Source organism: Ambystoma mexicanum, chromosome 4q (assembly GCF_040938575.1).
Source record: "Ambystoma mexicanum isolate Mex_15411 chromosome 4q, UKY_AmexF1_1, whole genome shotgun sequence".
In the NCBI taxonomy this organism is placed as follows: domain Eukaryota; kingdom Metazoa; phylum Chordata; class Amphibia; order Caudata; family Ambystomatidae; genus Ambystoma; species Ambystoma mexicanum.
Window position 1 is genome coordinate 1,245,355,060 of NC_090928.1, and position 17,666 is coordinate 1,245,372,725.

The 17,666-nt window shown below is 45.2% G+C and overlaps 1 protein-coding gene across 1 annotated transcript in view; it reads left to right on the forward strand.

Moving 5' to 3' along the window:
- Positions 1–17,666, forward strand: part of LOC138467361 (exportin-5-like) — a 419,600-nt gene that overhangs the window by 255,146 nt on the left and 146,788 nt on the right. The gene's annotated exons all lie outside the window — the stretch shown is intronic.

Below are 17,666 nucleotides of genomic sequence, written 5' to 3' on the forward strand. Positions count from 1 at the left end.
CCTCCATAGGCATCATCTTTTTATTTGTGTCACCCAGCACCCTCAGTGCAGTGGCACAGGGAAGCCTTTCAGGCTTTCCCAGTGTTTAACTACCTTTTCTGGGATAAAATACTGTTTCCCAGAGTAAGTAAAGTGAAATTTACTTTACTAGTCTTTTAAATTCCTAGACCCACCACCCTCTATCTTACAATAGAGTGCTGGAGGTGTTACTAAGGATCCCCTGTGTCTAGATACTCAAGTAGCAGTCAAATGCTACCCTTTCCTCTCAGAATGGCTGGTGGCAGTGGTTTTACAACAAACTGCCATGATTTTTCCCCGACAGCGAACTGTTCGTCGCTCCGGTAACGTTAAATTGCAGGAGCCATGTTCTTCAAGATGGCGTCTGAGCCCCCTCTGTAAAAACGGGTCCCGGTCTTCTTTTTTTCACCATTTGTTTGTGGAATGGTTCTTCTAGAGTTTGTCTCTGCGCGCCAAACCAGTTTTCTCTCTTTAATTCGCCTTTGTGGGCTTCAGGAGTTAAGACCGCCTCTGGCGCCCGAGTGTCTGGGGTGGGCAGGAAGTGAGGGAGGTGCCCGAAATGCCCTTTGATTAGTCTCCTTGGAGACCCAAATGCACTCTGGCGTGATTGGCTGGCTGTCTGTCCAGCAGGGACAGCCACCCTGCTGGGTGAGTGACAGCTAGGCTGGAATGTATGGGAGAGAACTGAATAAAAGGAGTGTCTCTTGGCTTGGAAGGCAGAGTCGACCACTGGAACGGAAGAACCGAAGACTAGCTTGAAGAGGACTGCTGCTACAACTCCTGGACTGTTTGCCCGATGAAGCTCTGCTGCAGGTCCAAATCGGCAAGTTCACCTTGACAGAGAAGCCCTGCAATGACGACTTCTCCCTTTGAGTTGGTGGGACCAATCAACTCAACAGTAAACCACCTGGACACCTATCTCGGAGCTGGTCTCATTTTCCTCAGAGTGCTGCAGGAATCCGTATAACCAGGGAGAGGGACACCAGCTTGTGTGCGTTAATAACAGCCACCGGAATTGAGGTTTGCCAGTTGCAAGGTTTTTTGACCAGTCCCAGTGCAGTGCAGGAGTCCCCCAACGTCCTCCCTCTTGTCCCCACGACTGAGGCCCAGGAATAGCGAGAGCTGCAGTAACTGCCAGGAACAGAAGTCATCAGCTGCATCTTTTTCTTCATTGAAAGGTACTGTGAAACGAGACTTGAGTACTTAACCACTTGTGGTGAAAGTGCTTGAAACTTTTGCAACTCGCAGGCCTAATCAGCTTGTGACCCAACATATGATTCTTCTTTTTACAAACTACTTCTGAGAGCTTGTGCAGAGACTTTACCGTTTACTTACCAGAACCGCTACATCATATCCAAGACTTTAGCCCAGCCTATTGAATTGAATTGACTCTTCTGGTGGACTCAAAATATCTACACTAAGAATAATTGTAACCTTTCATGTACTAATAATCTTTTCCTTTTACTCCTCTTGAAAAGTATTCTGAAATAGTATTGAAGTATTTTTGTGTGTTATGTAATTGCCTCCTTCTTATGAATATTTTATAACTGACAGATAAAGTAGTATTTATCAAAGAAACCTTAAGTGTAAGAGTTTATTTGAACACCTGTGATTGTAGACCTCTGTGTAACATCATTACTGCTCACATTCCCGTCTTGAGATGTTAGGGAGAATTCTCTGAAATGTGCTAATTCCCTTCACCTTAGAGTCCCCCCAGTAACTTTGCTGGATTTTGAGGACTTTATTTTTTTTACCTGGAAAGAGTGTGAGCCTTTTTTTTCGCACTCGGGTGTTTTGATGTGTGTTTTACATTTGTGTTTTCTGATTATGGAGTTTTAGATTACTCCATAGGCATCATATTTTCATGTGTGTTACACAGCACCCTCAGTGCAGTGACACAAACTTCTCTGGGATGAACTACTGTTTCCCACAGAATGGAAAGTGAAATTGACTTTACTAGTCTTTTCCAAATTCATAGACCCAGCACACACCATTTTAGAATGGAGTGCTGGAGCGGTTAAATCGTATCCCCTGTGTCTAAACACTCATGTAGCAGTCAAATGCTACCCCTCCTATTGAAAAGGCTGGTGGCAGTGGTTTTACAACAAACTACCATGATTTTTCCCGACCGTGAACACAGGTAGCTAAAAATCACTGAAGCCATGTTTTTCAAGATGGTGCCTTAAGCCCCTTTGTTTAAACGGGTCATGGTTTTCTTTTTTCACCATTTCTTTTTGGAAAGGTCCTTGTAGTGTTTGTCTCTGCGTGCCAAACCAGGTTTGGTCCTTTTGTTTTTGTGCTTTTGGCAGGCTTCAGGACTGTTGTCCGCCCTTGGCGTCTGAGTGTCTGGGGTGAGCAGGAAGTGAGGGAGGTGCCTGAAACGCCCTGTGCTTAGTCTCCTAGGAGACCCAAATACACTCTGGTGTGATTGGCCTGCTGACTGTTCAGCAAGAACAGCCACCCTGCTGGGTGAGTGACAGCTAGGCTGGAATGAAAGGGAGAAAACTGTTTAAAAGGTGAGTCTCCAGGACTGGAAGGCAGAGTTGACCACTGGAACGAAAGAACCAAAGACGAGCTGAATCGGGACAACTCAATTCGACAGAGAAGCTCCTTCAAGGACAGCTTCTTTCTTTGAGTTGGTGGGACCAGTCAACTCGTAAGCCACCTGGATACCATTCTCAAGGCTGGTTAGGATTAACCAGGGAGAGGGACACCAGTTTGTATTATAAAACCTGCAGCTACTGGAAACTGAAGTGACTCCATTTTGTTTGCTTTCTTCAACGATCCCATGCAGTGCAGGAGTCCCCCGACGTCCTTCCTCTTGTCTCCACGACTGAGGCTCAGGAACAGCGAGATCTGCTGGCTGGCTGGTTGTCAACCACTGGACGAAGGAATCCGAAGAAGAACTTGCATAAGACGCCTGCTGCAACTCCTGGACCGTTGGTTTGCCGGTGAAGCCCTGCATTCCTTTGTCTAGTGGTCGACATCCAGGCAGCCATTCACCGAAGAGTGCATTCCTGTCTCCTAGGAGACTAAGCATAGGGAGTTTCAGGCACCTCCATCGCTTCCTGCCCCCGCCAGACACCCTTGACACCTGGTTTGGCATGCAGAGTAAATATCAAGGAGGACCTTTTCACAAAGAAATTGTGAAAAAAGACCACCAGGGCCATTTTGACAAAAATGGCACCCTTGGGTGCTTACTGCAGCTGCGAACGCAGCCCGTGGTAAATGCACACCACGATAGTTAAAAGTAAATTACTGCCACCAGCCATTCATCGAGGAAAGGGTAACGTAAAAATGTTACATAAGAAGCTAGACAAAGGGGATAATAGGTAACCCCTCCAGCACCCTCTTGTAAGATAGTGTGTGCTGGGTCTAGAAACAAGTTGCACATTTAAGGAAAGTCAATTTCACTTCACTGCCCTTGGAAACAGTAGTTATCCAAGAGAAACTTATTTAAATCTTTGGGAAATCTGAAAGACTTCCCTGTGCCACTGCACTGAAGGTGCTGTGTGACACCATGTAAAAGATGATGCCTATGGCGTTCAAAATTGCATTAAAATATTTGAGAGAGTGGGGGGAAAAAAGGGTCTCACTCTCTCCAGGTAACAAAATTAAAGTCCTAGAGTCCAGCAAAAGAGCTGAGGTCTCAAAGGTAGAGCGGAATTAGCACATTTCTGAGAATTCTCCCTAACCTACTGCCTTCACTTTCTAAAAAAGCCTCATTCATCCACTGGGGAGCAACTCTTACAAAGTTCCAGATCTGCTCCTTATCCAGGAAATACTAACCCTGCTAGAGGAAGGTGCTATAAAACCAGTTCCTGTAGCAGAGAGGAACAAGGGTTGGTGGTACTCGTAATTTCTAATACCAAAGAAGGACAGAGGAACAAGACCCATCTTTGACTTAAGGGACTTGAACAAGTTCCTTAGTAACAACAAGTTCAAGATGTTAACTCTTTCTCATGTCCTTCAGGCCCTCCAGCTTCAGGATTGGATGGCATCATTGGACCTTCAGGATGTTTACTTTCATGTGCCGATCCATCACAAGCAGAAACATTACCTGAGGTTCACTGTTGGCGGTTCTCTTGATCAGTTTCGGGTTCTGCCATTTGGGCTGACCTCCGCCCGAGGATTTTCACCAAGTTGATGGCGGTTGTGGCAGCGAGTCTCAGGATAGGGGAATTCACCTTTACCCCTACCTGGACGATTGGCTGATCAGGGGCAGTTCCCCCGAACAGGCACTGGAACCTCTCAGTTCCACCTATCACTCCCTTCACAGATTGGGCTTCTCCCTCAACCTCAAGAAGTCTCACATGATACCATCTCAAAGGCTCCAATTCAGTGGAGCAGTCCTATATGCATCCCTCCGAAAAGCCTCGCCTCCAGAGGTGAGGGCTCAAGACATTCTGCAGATGGTGACAAAATTTTCAGAATGCCCAGCATCTACCGGCCTTCGATTTTCTGAGGTTGCTCGGCCTCATGACATCCTGCATGTTTCTGGTGTCAGAGGCTCCCCTGAAAATGCAATCTCTCCAATGGGCTCTCAGGACTCAGTGGTCCCAATTCTCAGGAAGGACGTCAGCCCTCCTATGGATTCCGAGTTGAGTCTCACAGGACCTTCGTCGGTGGGCGTGCCGGGAGAACATTTTGAAAGGAGAACCTTTTTTGCTACCCATGGCCGGAGACAACAGTAGTGGCCGACGCCTCACTCAGTGTGGGGAGCCCATGCCAACGATCTGACAATCAGCAGTCGTTGGTCTCCATCTGAGTCCAAACTACGCATCAACCTTTTGGAGCCGAGGGCAATCAGACTAGCACTGAAGGCCTTTCTGCTCTCTGTACGGGGAAAGTATGTCCTAATAATGACTGACGACACAGTGGCCATGTACTATCTCAACGAAAGAGGTGTAGGGTCACTACCACTGTGCAGAGAGGCAATGCAGCTCTGGTACTGTGCAATATAAGAAGGGATCTCCCTAGCAGCAGTTCACCTAGCTGGGGAGGAGAATACGGCGGTGGACACCGAGTAGGCAGAGCACAGGCTACCACGAGTGGGAACTAGCTCAGGAAATCCGTCGAGATCTTCACCCTTTGGGGAACCCCTTAAGTGGTTCTGATCGTGACCGGTGTCGATCGGTACTGCTCAAGGGAATTTTCCCCAAGATGAGCTCCACGAGACGTGTTCGTGGTGGACTGGGATTTTCCACTCCTGTACGAGTTTCCTCCAGTCCTTGTCATTCTTCACGTGATCCGGAGGTTGAGAAAGTTCAGGAAATCCATGATCCTAATTGCTCCGGATTGGGCCTGGAGGACGTGGTACCCAGAGCTTCTGGACATGTCCATGTGTCCTCCAATACGTCTTCCACAAAGAGAGGACCTTCTCTCGCAAGAGGAGGCTCGGGTTCTTCATCTGGACATCAGGACGCTCAGCCTTCACGCATGGTGCCTAAGAGGCTGAGATACAAGGATTGGGACCTCCCGGACGACGTAATGGAGATTTTGCTTTCGGCCAGAAGGCCAGCAACGAAGTCTTTGTACTGCTGCCATTGAAATAGATTCTGCAGCTGGTCTAGAGTTAAGGATGTTGATCTATTTACATGTAATACACCTATGGTGTTATCTTTTTTTATTACACCTAGCTAATCTGGGGCTCCAGATTGGTACCATTAAAGGTTATCTGGCAGCGCTGTCTATATTTAAGGCCACTTCAGAGGAAGTTTATTTGTTCAGAATACCCCTAATACAATTTCTAAAAGGATTGACAAATGTTTACCTCCAATCCCTTTTCAAGTCTCGGTTTGGGATCTCAACTTGGTGTTGAAGTTTGATATGTGATCCTTTTTGAGCCTATGCACTCCTGTCCTTTGAGGCTACTAACCCTGAAAACGATCTTCTTAATAGCCATTACATCTTCCCGAAGGGTGAGTGAGCTTCAGGTCTTTAACATGCAAGCCTCCTTACACTATTTTTTTTATAGTGGTCCTTAAGTAAAAACCCACCTTTTTACCCTAAATTGTCTCTGAATTTCATCTCAAACAGAAAATAGCATAACCATAATTTTACCTTCCTCCACACCCTTGGAAAGAAGAGGAGAGGCTTCACAGGCTTGACCCTAAATGTGCACTAAACTTCTTTTTTTTTTAAACACTTTATTTATAATTTCCACAAAATATATTACAACCATGCATTGATTCCGAAGAATAAATGATTACATGAAAACTACGAAAGGAAGAAAAAAAAGAAAAATATATGCAATACTAAAGCAAAGTAAAGGACCAACCTATTCTAAATCTAAATACCAAACTTCTATAGCACTAGAATGGCAAAGATAAGACAGGATGACAATTGTTTGTTGGCTACTCAGGCCACAATCTGGGTATGGCTATCACCAAACAGACGTTATCCAGATGGATATTAGCAATATCAGAATGCTACAGACTGGTGGGGAAATGATCCTCCAGAAGGCCTATGGGCTCACCAGAGGCATGGCAAATTCTTCTTCATTACAGAGGGGAGTCCCAATAAAGGAAATTTGTGCAGCTGCCACATGGTCGTCTGTTCATACTTTCACCAGACATTATAGTCTAGACCAGGGGTCTCCAACCTTTATGTTGGCGTGAGCTACTTTCAGTTGGGGGCCAACAGCGAGAGCTACTTGCGGGCGATATCAGCGTTCGGGGTTGTTCATAAACATTGGAACTTTTTTTTTTTTAGCTGTAATTTTCCCTTCATAAATATAGGGAATAACATATCCCTTCATGTTTATGTTAAGTTCAAAAATCTCTTTATTGCATTCTTTTTTATTAGACGTTCTCATAAAAAGACTATCACAATGTAGGAAAATGAGACATTCAGTGTGAAGGTTGACACTGCATGTCATCCACCAGCGCTCTGTAGTCGGGGGTATAACTTGATACAGCAACTCGGATGGAGTCACTAAGATGCTCATCGGTCAGGCGGGTTCGAAATTTCAATTTGATGAAGTTCATATCTGAAAATGCAGATTCTCAGAGATAGGTGGAACCAAACAGAGAAGTCACTTTTAATGCTGCTGTGCAAATGTTACTGTACTCCTTGTGATCAACAAAGCTCCAGAAATTGGTGTGAGATTGTCTGCTTTTCAACAGAATGTCCCCTTTCAGGCTGACAATCTCCATTTCCATAGCAACTGTTCAGGTTAAACAGCTCACCCATTTGTTCTGTAAGTTCACAAACATTGACTTATATGAAGGGGTTTGCGATGAACATCACACACGGTTCAATCCTTTCGAAATCCCTGAACCGGTCACTGAACTCTTCCTTAAGCCTGCTCAGGAGACTGCTGTATTTGTCTATGTTCAGGAGTTCAGGACTAGCTGTATGCTCTGTCAGCATTTGCATTACAGAAGGGAAATGATGCATTTTCCTTTTCACCACTTGTTCAGTGAAAAGGTTACGTTTTGACTTAAATGTCTTTACTGCGCTTATCATGTCAGCAATGGTTTTACCCTTTCCTTGTAGTTCACAGTATTTAATATCTCAGTAACATCTGCCAGAAATGCCAAATCAAGTAGCCAAGAAATGCTGCATAATTGGCTGATGTCTTCATTTCTTGACCTCATGAAGTCTTTGATTTCTGGCAAAAGTGAAAGCGACGTAGTATTTTCCCCTGCTAAGCCATCGGATTTCCTGTGTAGCAACAGATCACTATGTGCGGCAGATAGTTCTTCCAGGAATATTTTGAACATTCTGTGCTGTTTGGCCTTTGCACAAATTGAATTAATAATTCACACAACAGGTGCCATTACGTGATCAAACCCCATCACTTTGGCTCAAATTGCCTGCTGGTGGATGATGCAATGGTAGTGCAGTAATGGAGGAAAATCAGGGTCTGCTTTACAGCACGCAACAAAACCAGAATGACGCCGGTCATTGCTGGTGCACCATCAGTAGTTACTGCTACCAACTTGTTCAATGGAATTTTTGTTTTGACAAAATAATTCTTCACCTCATTGTAGAGATGAACACCTCTGGTTGTGGATTTCAGAGGAAGCAAGGTCAAGAATTCCTCTTTGTTGGTGAAGTCTTCAAACACCATTCGAGCAAACAGTGCCAGCTGGGCAGTACCACCCGCATCAACTGATTCATCACACTGAATGGAGAAATAAAAGTGCATATGCCCAAATCTTTTTCTAATTGCCCCATCACATTGGCAGATAGTGCAGATACCCTCCTTGCCATTGTGTTTGCACCTAACTGCACATCTGAAATGGCAGACATAATGTCAGGGCATTTTTTTAAATCTTTTAAAACTGACTCAGCCACGAGAGCCATCGCACCTTTCACAACTGCACCATCTGTAAAAGTGCATTTGTGTTTTGCCAAATAATGTGCAACTTTGAAGGATGCCTCTGTTGCAGCATTTGCTTTCTTTGCAGGTTGGGTGAAAAATGCTTGTTGCCACACTATTGTTTTCCAAATCTGCATTTAACACTTTCATAGGAAAGAAAATAATTTCTAAACTCAAAAATGCTGCTTAAACTTGCATTCACGGTTTCTTTTTTTGTCAGACTACCACACAAATACCACGTCATTTTTGTGCCCCTTCCTTTGGGTTTTATCACAGGTTACATTTATAAAGATGGTATACGCGTGACAAACTGCTTAATCACATATAAATGCTTCTGTTGTGCTGACAGCAGTTATTAGGAAATTAAAAACTGTGGCTTCATGGTGCCAACTTTTGATTTTCACTACAGGGGCAGAATACCCCACCCTCCCTCTCCCCTGAATATAAGCAAGCGACCAGCCCAACCCATGCCTTGGCCAAACATTTTATAGGAATTGCAAAAGTCATACGATAACAAGCAGTTTTTTTTATATTTAACATCTCGGAAACAGTCTCTCAACCTGCTGAGCTACCCTGGTAACCTTCTACTGTAGAGTGTCTATTGATCCCTTAATGTACACAAAATCACTATATTACCAACTGTATTTTGGGTGCACCCCAGCCAGGGAAGTGATTTAAAGTGGAACTGATGCAGTGTGGAGTTTGGAAAGAAGCAGCATGAAAAGTTGCCCCATTTTAAAACTTCTATTTTGCCTAGGATCAACAAGGCTGCAGCTATTAATCAAAACGGCAGGGCTCTAAGCACACATAAATTGACTTATTCCATCAATGTCTCACAACTTGAAGATCTAGTAAAGTTTCTGGAACTCCAGAAGCAGATGATACATGCAATTATCTACTCAAAATGTAACCCACTGCCCTTGACTGACTTCCAGTTATGCGAGTTACTATTAGAAACGCAGGGCTCTGGCGAGGAAGTCCCGAGGGGGCTTGCCCGCCAGAGCCCTGCCTTCTAAAAATAGCTCAAAAGACTGAAAATGAGCACAGGGGTGAAACAAAAATGAGCCCAGCATGTACAAGCATGCACCAGCTGCACTAGTGGTAACCATTAAACAGGAATGCATACCGAAAATCCATGCTGCATAGGGAAAGAGTTCGGGCCAGCCACCATCCCTACAGTGTTGGCTGTGCTCTCAGCAATAGTCTTGTGAAGTTCAAACCACCTAGCATCACATTTATGAACAATAGCCCTTAGTTGACAGTAATATCTGGCACTTCTATCTTCGCTAATCCTGTAAGTTGAAACAGGGCACTAATGTTAACCCAATACTACACCAGCCCATGCGCACCTGGAGAAAAAAAAAGTTGTCACTACCACATTACTGCCACATTGGAACGGTAGACGTCTTTTCCTGCGTATTAGCCCTCACTTCTCGCTAAGAAGCTTATAAGTTTTGATATCAATGATTGGATGTACTAAATATGCGTCATTTGCAGTGAGTCCACTGTGGTAAACCCATAAGCACATTGGTCCCGAGGAGGCTTGCTCGCCAGATCCCTGCCCAGGGGTGGACTGGGAACTAAGAGGCCCTGGAAATAATTACTGGGGACCAAAAGAGGCCCTGGAAATAATTGTCAAAGTGGCCCCATATGACACATTTTCAGCAAACCCAATGCTTTTCCTATGTAAACATTAGGAAATGCCACACAAAAGAGGCCCAGGGTGCAGAGGCCCACCGGGAAATCTCCAGAGTTCCCTATAGGACAGTCCACCCATGGCCCTGCCTTCGAAAAATAGCTGAAAAGAGTGCCAGGGGTGGACTTGGAACTAATAGAGGCCCTGGAAATACTTACTTGGGACCAAAAGAGGCCCTGGAAGTAATTTCAAAGTGGCGCCACATGACACATTTTCAGCAAGCACAATGCTTTTCCTATGCGAAAATTAGGAAATGCCACACAAAAGAGGCCCAGGGTGCAGAGGCCCAGGTAAATCTCCTTAGTTCCCTATAGGCCAGTCCACTCATGGCCCTGCCTTCGAAAAATAGCTGAAAAGAGTGCCAGGGGTGGACTGGTAACTAAAAGAGGCCCTGGAAATACTTACTTGGGACCAAAAGAGGCCCTGGAAATTATTTTCAAAGTGGCGCCACATGACACATTTTCAGCAAGCACAATGCTTTATGCGAAAATTAGGAAATGCCACACAAAAGAGGCCCAGGTTGGAAAGGCCCACCGGTAAATCTCCAGAGTTCCCTATAGGCCAGTCCACTTATGGCCCTGCCTTCGAAAAATAGCTGAAAGGATGAGCCCAGGGTCGAAATGGAGGCATGCAGCTATCATGCTGCATGTCTCAACTCGCCCTGGGCTGACTGCCAGTTATGCGAGGTACTATTAAAAACGGCATGGCTCTGGTGAGGAAATCCCGAGGGGGCTTGCTCGCCAGAGCCCTGCCATCTAAAAATCACTTACAAGACTAGAAAGGAGCACAGGGCGAGCGGAGACATGCAGCTAGTATGCTGAAAGTCTCCATTTCGCCCTGGGCTCTTTGTCAGTCATATGAGTTGCGTTTAGAAACGCAGGGCTCTGGTGAGTTAGTCCCGAGGGGGGCTTGCTCGCCAGAGCCCTGCCTTCTAAAAAATAACTTACATGACTGGAAAGGAGCCCAGGGCGAGGGGAGACAGTAATCAAAATAGCTGAATACTCTGTTTCACCCGGGGCTCCTTTCTGCCAAGCTGCCCACCCCTCCTCCGACAGCACAAACATGTGCACACATGAGAGGAGGGGCCGCAGTTCGGCGTGCACAGACACAAAGTAAATAAAATAAAAACATCTCAATTCACCTCCCCGACCCACCTGACCTCACCTCACCTCAAAATACACTTCAGGCAGCCATGTTACCTCAGTCCACACTTCCAAACGCCAGGAGAGCTCCAAAAATAGAAAAATAAAATACCTGCGCCACGGTGCTTTTAAAAGAGAAACCTCGGGATTTCTCACACAGCACAAAGGAACTTGCTCTGGCCAATCACAGGACGCATTGCATATGCTTTACAGATTTGCAGGCCTGTGATTGGTCAGAGCACTTCCTTGAATCTTTTTTTTTTCTTTCTGAAAGTCGAACGCGAGCTACTTCAAAGGCTCTGGCGAGCTACTGGTAGCTCGCGATCGACTGTTTGGAGACCCCTGGTCTAGACTCTTCCTCGGGCCAACGCACACTTGCGTCCTTTCTCCCTCGCCCTGCTGTGTGATTGACAGCCTAGCCTGTTCATGAATGGGAGAAACCTGTTTAAAAGGCTTTTGGGACTAGAGGCAGAGCCGACCACTGGGAAGAACACCCGATGGAGAAACCGTGAACGAAGCTTGCTGCATCCTCCAAGACCTTTGAATTGCCCAGTGAAGACCTGCTGCTGCGCTGAAACTTTTTTCTGATCGACAAGAGAAGCTCCGGAAGGGATGACTTCAAGGAGTGAAGGAAGCCCAACCGGTATCCGAGATCCGTGGAGATCCATGGTGGTGCTGTTTACCACCCGCTGAAACCATGAAGTGCTGCTGACCCGAAAAGAGCCCGTAGCTGCAGACGACCTCCAAATTGCTGCCGCAGGAGTCCTCCAGACATCCTCCCTCAGTAGCTACTTTTTGTTAGAGTTGCTTTCAGCTCTACGCTTCACAAATGTAACCGCCTGTGACCCCTACAGTGATTTATTTTTACAAAACTCTCTAACTTTGTGCAAGACTTTAATTACTTACGAAGTGCTTCAGCTCCATAATCTGTGCTCCAATTGACTTTGGCTGTCCTGGCTCCCTGCAGACTCTTCTAGCCCATTGACTTTGATATTTCTATCCCTCATAAGTGGTAACTTGTTTTAGACTGTAAATACTGGGAAAGGTTTTGTCTAGACTTCATTGGAATATTTAAGTATACTTGCATGCCCTGAGAACCTGTTTAACCTTTTAACTTCAGTTAACCTTTGCTTTATGCAGCTGCAGAATCTGCAAAGTATAGCTAGTGATATATAAATGCCATTACTGTCCTTGTGAATGAAGTCACCTCCGGGTGTAGGAATTGTGTAATAAGCATATCAGGAGGATCCACTAACTGATGCTGATTCAGAAAAGTTTTTAAAGTATATTTGATTTACATATCTTGCCATTTTTAAAGAACGCTTATTTAAAAATTGATGTTAAATAAATAACTATAACTGAAACCTTGAGTGTGAGTGTTACTTGGCTATGTGTATTTGCGAATTTCATTGCTACAGCTCTACAGCTCACATTTACCCCTCTTGAGCTAGGCCTGGCTGCCCAGTCACCACTCTACCAACTTGTGTAGTACAGACCTATACCAAAAGGTGGGTTACCTAATATCAAGCAGGTAAGTTTTGTGTACACTGTTACTAAACCAATTCTCACCCAACACTGACCTTGCCAAGAAGGCCATCTTTCAGCTTCACCTCCTCATAGGCATTCTCCCCTTCCTCACCTTCCACCAGAGCTCTGGTCCTCTCTTGGCTGGACTAATGCAACAGCCTTGTTAGGGAGAAGTTTCAATTTAGTGCTAAAATTCTCTCACCTTAGTGACCCCAGCTCTATTGCTGAACTTTGGGACTTTGTACTGTCCTTGTGCATGAAGTCACCCCGGGGTGTTGGAAGTGTATAAAAAGTATATCCAAAGAGAATCCACTGACTTGTGCTGATTCTGGGAAAGTATTTTTAAAGCATATTTGATTGTTACATACCTTGCCCTTTGTAAAGAACACTTATTTAAGAACTTATGTTAAATAAGGTTTCAGTTATAATAAATTTTTTAAGTATAAGTTTTACTTGGTTACTTATATTTGCTAATTTCCTTGCTACAGCTCACATTTACCCCTCTTGTGATATGCCTGGCTGCTCAGTCACACTACCAACTTGTGTAGTACAGACCTATGCCAAAAGGTGGGTTACCTGATACCAAGCAGATGTTGTTTCACACAGTGAGTGCTACTACATCAATTCTTACGGAACACTTGGCTTCTGCAGCCCTACTTTGGGGGTGTGGGGGGGGGGGGCAGTGACGTGGGGTGGGTGGCTTCCTGTAAGGGACATTGTTAGGCAAGATTGTATGCAGTAACACAGTGGGAGACTACACCATTCTTGTCCTCTTGGTATTAGGTAACCCACCTATTGGTATAGCTCTATTCTACACAAGTTGGTAGCGACTCAGCAGTCAGACTTCTCAAGAGGGGTAAATGTGAGCTGTAGCGGCGAAATCCACACATACAAGTATCCAAATAACACTTACTCAAGATCATCTAGTAAAATATGTATTTAACGGTCCTGTGCAACAATAAAAATACACTGCAAAATACTTTCTCAGAATCCAGGCAAAGCAAGTACACTCTTTAGAGATGCTTCATACACACTTCCTACACCCTAGGTTGATTTCAATTACTAGCGCAATATTGGCATTTATATGTTCCTTATATACTTTGTAACCTTCTGAGATTAATTTGTTAAGGAGAATGTTCTGTATAGTGCTAAATTCCTCCCACCTTAGACCCCCAGCTCTTTTGCTGAACTTTGGGACTTTATACTTTTAATTCTGTGTTTTCTGTCTTTTTCTTTTGGTTGTGGAGTCTGCCAAACTCCATAGGCATAATCTTTTTCTTGTCACACAGCACCTTCAGTGCAGTGGCACAGGGAAGTCTTTCAGATTTCCCACCTTTCTCTTGGGTTACTACTGTTTCCAAGAGCAGTGAAGTGAAATTGACTTTACTTACATTTGTAACTTTCTAGACCCAGCACACACTATATTACAATAGGCTGCTGGAGGGGTTATTTGTATCCCCTTTGTCTATCTTCTCATGTAACAATTTTATGTTACCCTTTCCCCGATGAATGAATGGCTGGTGGTAGTGGTTTACTTTTAACTACCGTGGTGTGCTTTTACCGTGGCTGCGTTCGCAGCTGCAGTAAAGTACCCAAGGGTGCCATTTTTGTCAAAATGGCCCCAGTCGTCTTTTTTTCCCCATTTCTTTGTGGAAAGGCCCTTCTTGAGATTTACTCTGCGTCCCAAACCAGGGTTCTGGCGGGGGTAGGAAGCGTGGGAGGTGCCCGAAACTCCCTGTTCTTAGTCTCCTAGGAGACAGGAGTGCACTCCTAGGTGATTGGCCGGCTGTCTGTCCGGCAAGGACAGGTCAACCTGCTGTGTTACTGACAGGATGGATTGAATGGGAGAAACCTGCATAAAAGGCAACACTTTTTGGCTTGGAAGGCAGAGTCGATGGCATTTCAGTGACTTTGAATAGAAGTAAAAAGTCACAAATCAACAGAATAGATCACAAATACTTTCTTAGGGAGTGCAAATACTTTCAGTTCACTAGAGGACTCGATTCAGTTCAATAGGCCTAGGCCAAGGTCAATGGGCTAGTGTCTGGGATAGGAAAGAGCAGCTCTTGTAGTAATCTGTAAAGTCTTTGCCAATGTTCCAGGAATAGTTTGTACGAAAAAGAATCCTATGTTGGGTCACACACTGATTAGGCCTGTAAGTTGTGAAAGTTTCACAAACTTTCACCGCGAGAGGTAAGTTCTCTCAATCGGGTTGGCACAATACCCTAGTATGAAGAAAAAGATGCAGCTGACGTTGTTTCTGGCAGTTCCTGCAGATCTCACTGTTCCTGAGCCTCAGTCCTGGGGACAAGAGGGAGGACTTCGGGGGACTCTTGCACTGTACGGGTCAAACAAGCTAGCAAAATGGAAGATCTTCGGTTCGAGTAGCTGTCGTCAATCACACAAGCTGGTGTCCTTCTCTGAGTAATCCTAACCAGCTCCGAGAATGGTATCCAGGTGGCTTACGAGTTGATTGGTCCCACGAACTCAAAGGAAGAAGTATTCCTTGAAGGGGCTTCTATGTCGAGATGAACTTGGTGATTCGGACCTGCTGCAGGGTTTAATCGGGCAAACCAACGGTCCAGGAGTTGCAGCACCATCCTCTTCCAGCTCATCTTCAGTTCGTTTGTTCCAGTGGTCAACTCTGCCTTCCAGTCCTGGAGACTCAACTTTTAAACAGTTTTCTCCCTTTCATTCCAGCATAGCTGCCACTCAACCAGCAGGGTGGCTGTCTTTGCCGGACAGTCAGCCAGCCAATCACGCCAGAGTGCATTTGGGTCTCCTAGGAGAATAAGCACAGGGAGTTATGGGCACCTCCCTCACTTCCTGCCCACCCCAGACAATCAGACGCCAGAGGCGGTCTTCAGTCCTGAAGCCCGCCAAAGGCATAAAGGGGACCAAACCTAGTTTGGCGAGCAGAGACCAACTCTAGAAGGAACTTTCCAAAAGAAAATGGCGAAAAAAGAAGACTGGGACCCGTTTTTTAAAAAAAGGGGCTTAAGGCGCCATCTTGAAAAACATGACTCCCGCGAGTTTTACCTACCAGTGTTTGTGGTCGGGAAAAATCATGGTAGTTCGTTGTAAAACCACTGCCACCAGCCATTTCGACAGGAAATAGTAGCATTTGACTGCTACATGAGTTTATAGACATAGGGGATACTAGGTAACCCCTCCAGCACTCTATAGGAAGATAGTGTGTGCTGGGTCTAGGAATTTAAAAAGACTAGTAAAGTCAATTTAACCTTACATTCTCTGGGAAACAGTAGTTGATCCCAGAGAAGGTATTTAAACCTTTGGTAAGTCTAAAAAGACATCCCTGTGTCACTGCACTGAGGGTGCTGTGTAACCCACATGAAAATATGCCTATGGCGTTATTTTAAAACTCCATAATCAAAGAACAGAATAGTAAAACACACATCAAAATACATGAGTGGGGGAAAAAAACCTCACTCTTTCCAGGTAAAAAAAATCAAGTCCTAAAAATCCAGCAAAGTAGCTAGGGGTCTCTAAGGAGAAGGGAATTAGCACATTTATGTGAATTTTCCCTAACACTTGGACACATCCCTTCTGCACAAGACCACAATCATCCCCAAACATGGCTCAGGCGGCGCTGGTGTTAAGGAGAATTCTCATAAATGTGCTAATTCCCTTCACCTTAGAGACCCCCAGCAACTTTGCTGGATTTTGAGGACTTGATTTTTTTACCTGGAGAGAGTGAGAGTCTTTTTTCCCACTCTCTCATGTGTTTTGAATGTGTTTTACTCTTGTGTTTTCTTTGTTTATGGAGTTTTAGACAACTCCATAGGCGTCATCTTTTCGTTTGTGTTTTACAGCACCCTCAGTGCAGTGACACAGGGAAGCCTTTTGGGCTGCCCCATGGTTTAAATACCTTCTCTGGGATCAACTACTATTTCCCAGATAAAGTAAAGTGAAATTGACTTTACTAGTCTTTTCAAATTCCTAGATCCAGCACACCCTATCTTTCAATAGAGTGCTGGAGGGGTTACTTAATATCCCCGCTGTCTAGAAACTCATGTAGCAGTCAAATGCTACCCTTTCCTCTCAATGGCTGGTGGCAGTGGTTTTACAAAGAACTACCATGATTTTTCCCGACCGCGAACACCGGTAGCGTTAAATCGCGGGAGCCATGTTTTTCAAGATGGCATCTGAGCCTCCTTTGTTTAAACGGGTCCCGGGCTTCTTTCTTCGCCATTTCATTTTGGAAAGGTCCTTCTACAGTTTGTCACTGCGCGCCAGACCTGGTTTGGTCCCTTTCTTCCTACGCCTTTGGCGGGCTTCAGGACTGAAGACCGCCTCTGGCGCCCGTGTGTCTGGGGTGAGCAGGAAGTGAGGGAGGTGCCTGAAACTCATGCTTAGTCTACTAGGAGACCCAAATGCACTCTGGTGTGATTGGCCGGCTGACTGTCCGGCAAGGACAGCCACCCTGCTGGGTGAGTGGCAGCTAGGCTGCAATGAATGGGAGGAAACTGGACAAAAGGCAAGTCTCTTGGCTTGGAAGGCAGAATCGACCACTGGAACGAAAGAACTGAAGACGAGCTAGAAGAAGACAGCTGTTGCTGCGCTACCAAAAAACTGTAATACAGTTATTTGGTAGCGCTGCTGAGCAGTCAAGGTCAAGAGGGAATGTGAGCTGTAAAGATGTTTCTCCAGCATTGATTCTTTCATGGATTCACATGCTTAGAATATTCCCCGTCGTCAGACTGGGAACCCTCGGTACACATATATAGTCGTTTCCTATAGGAAAAAACTTCCGACACTTGTGTGTCCTATCCACATCTACGTCCTCCCCGGGGACGTTCTCGCACGCCCCCCCCCCATAGGACGTAATGGTATATAAGCCCCGCCCCCGCGGGTCCCGTCAGATTTCAACCGTCTCCAAAGATAGTGGGATCTCCTCGCGTAGTCTCTACTGCTAGATTTTTCGAATTGTCGA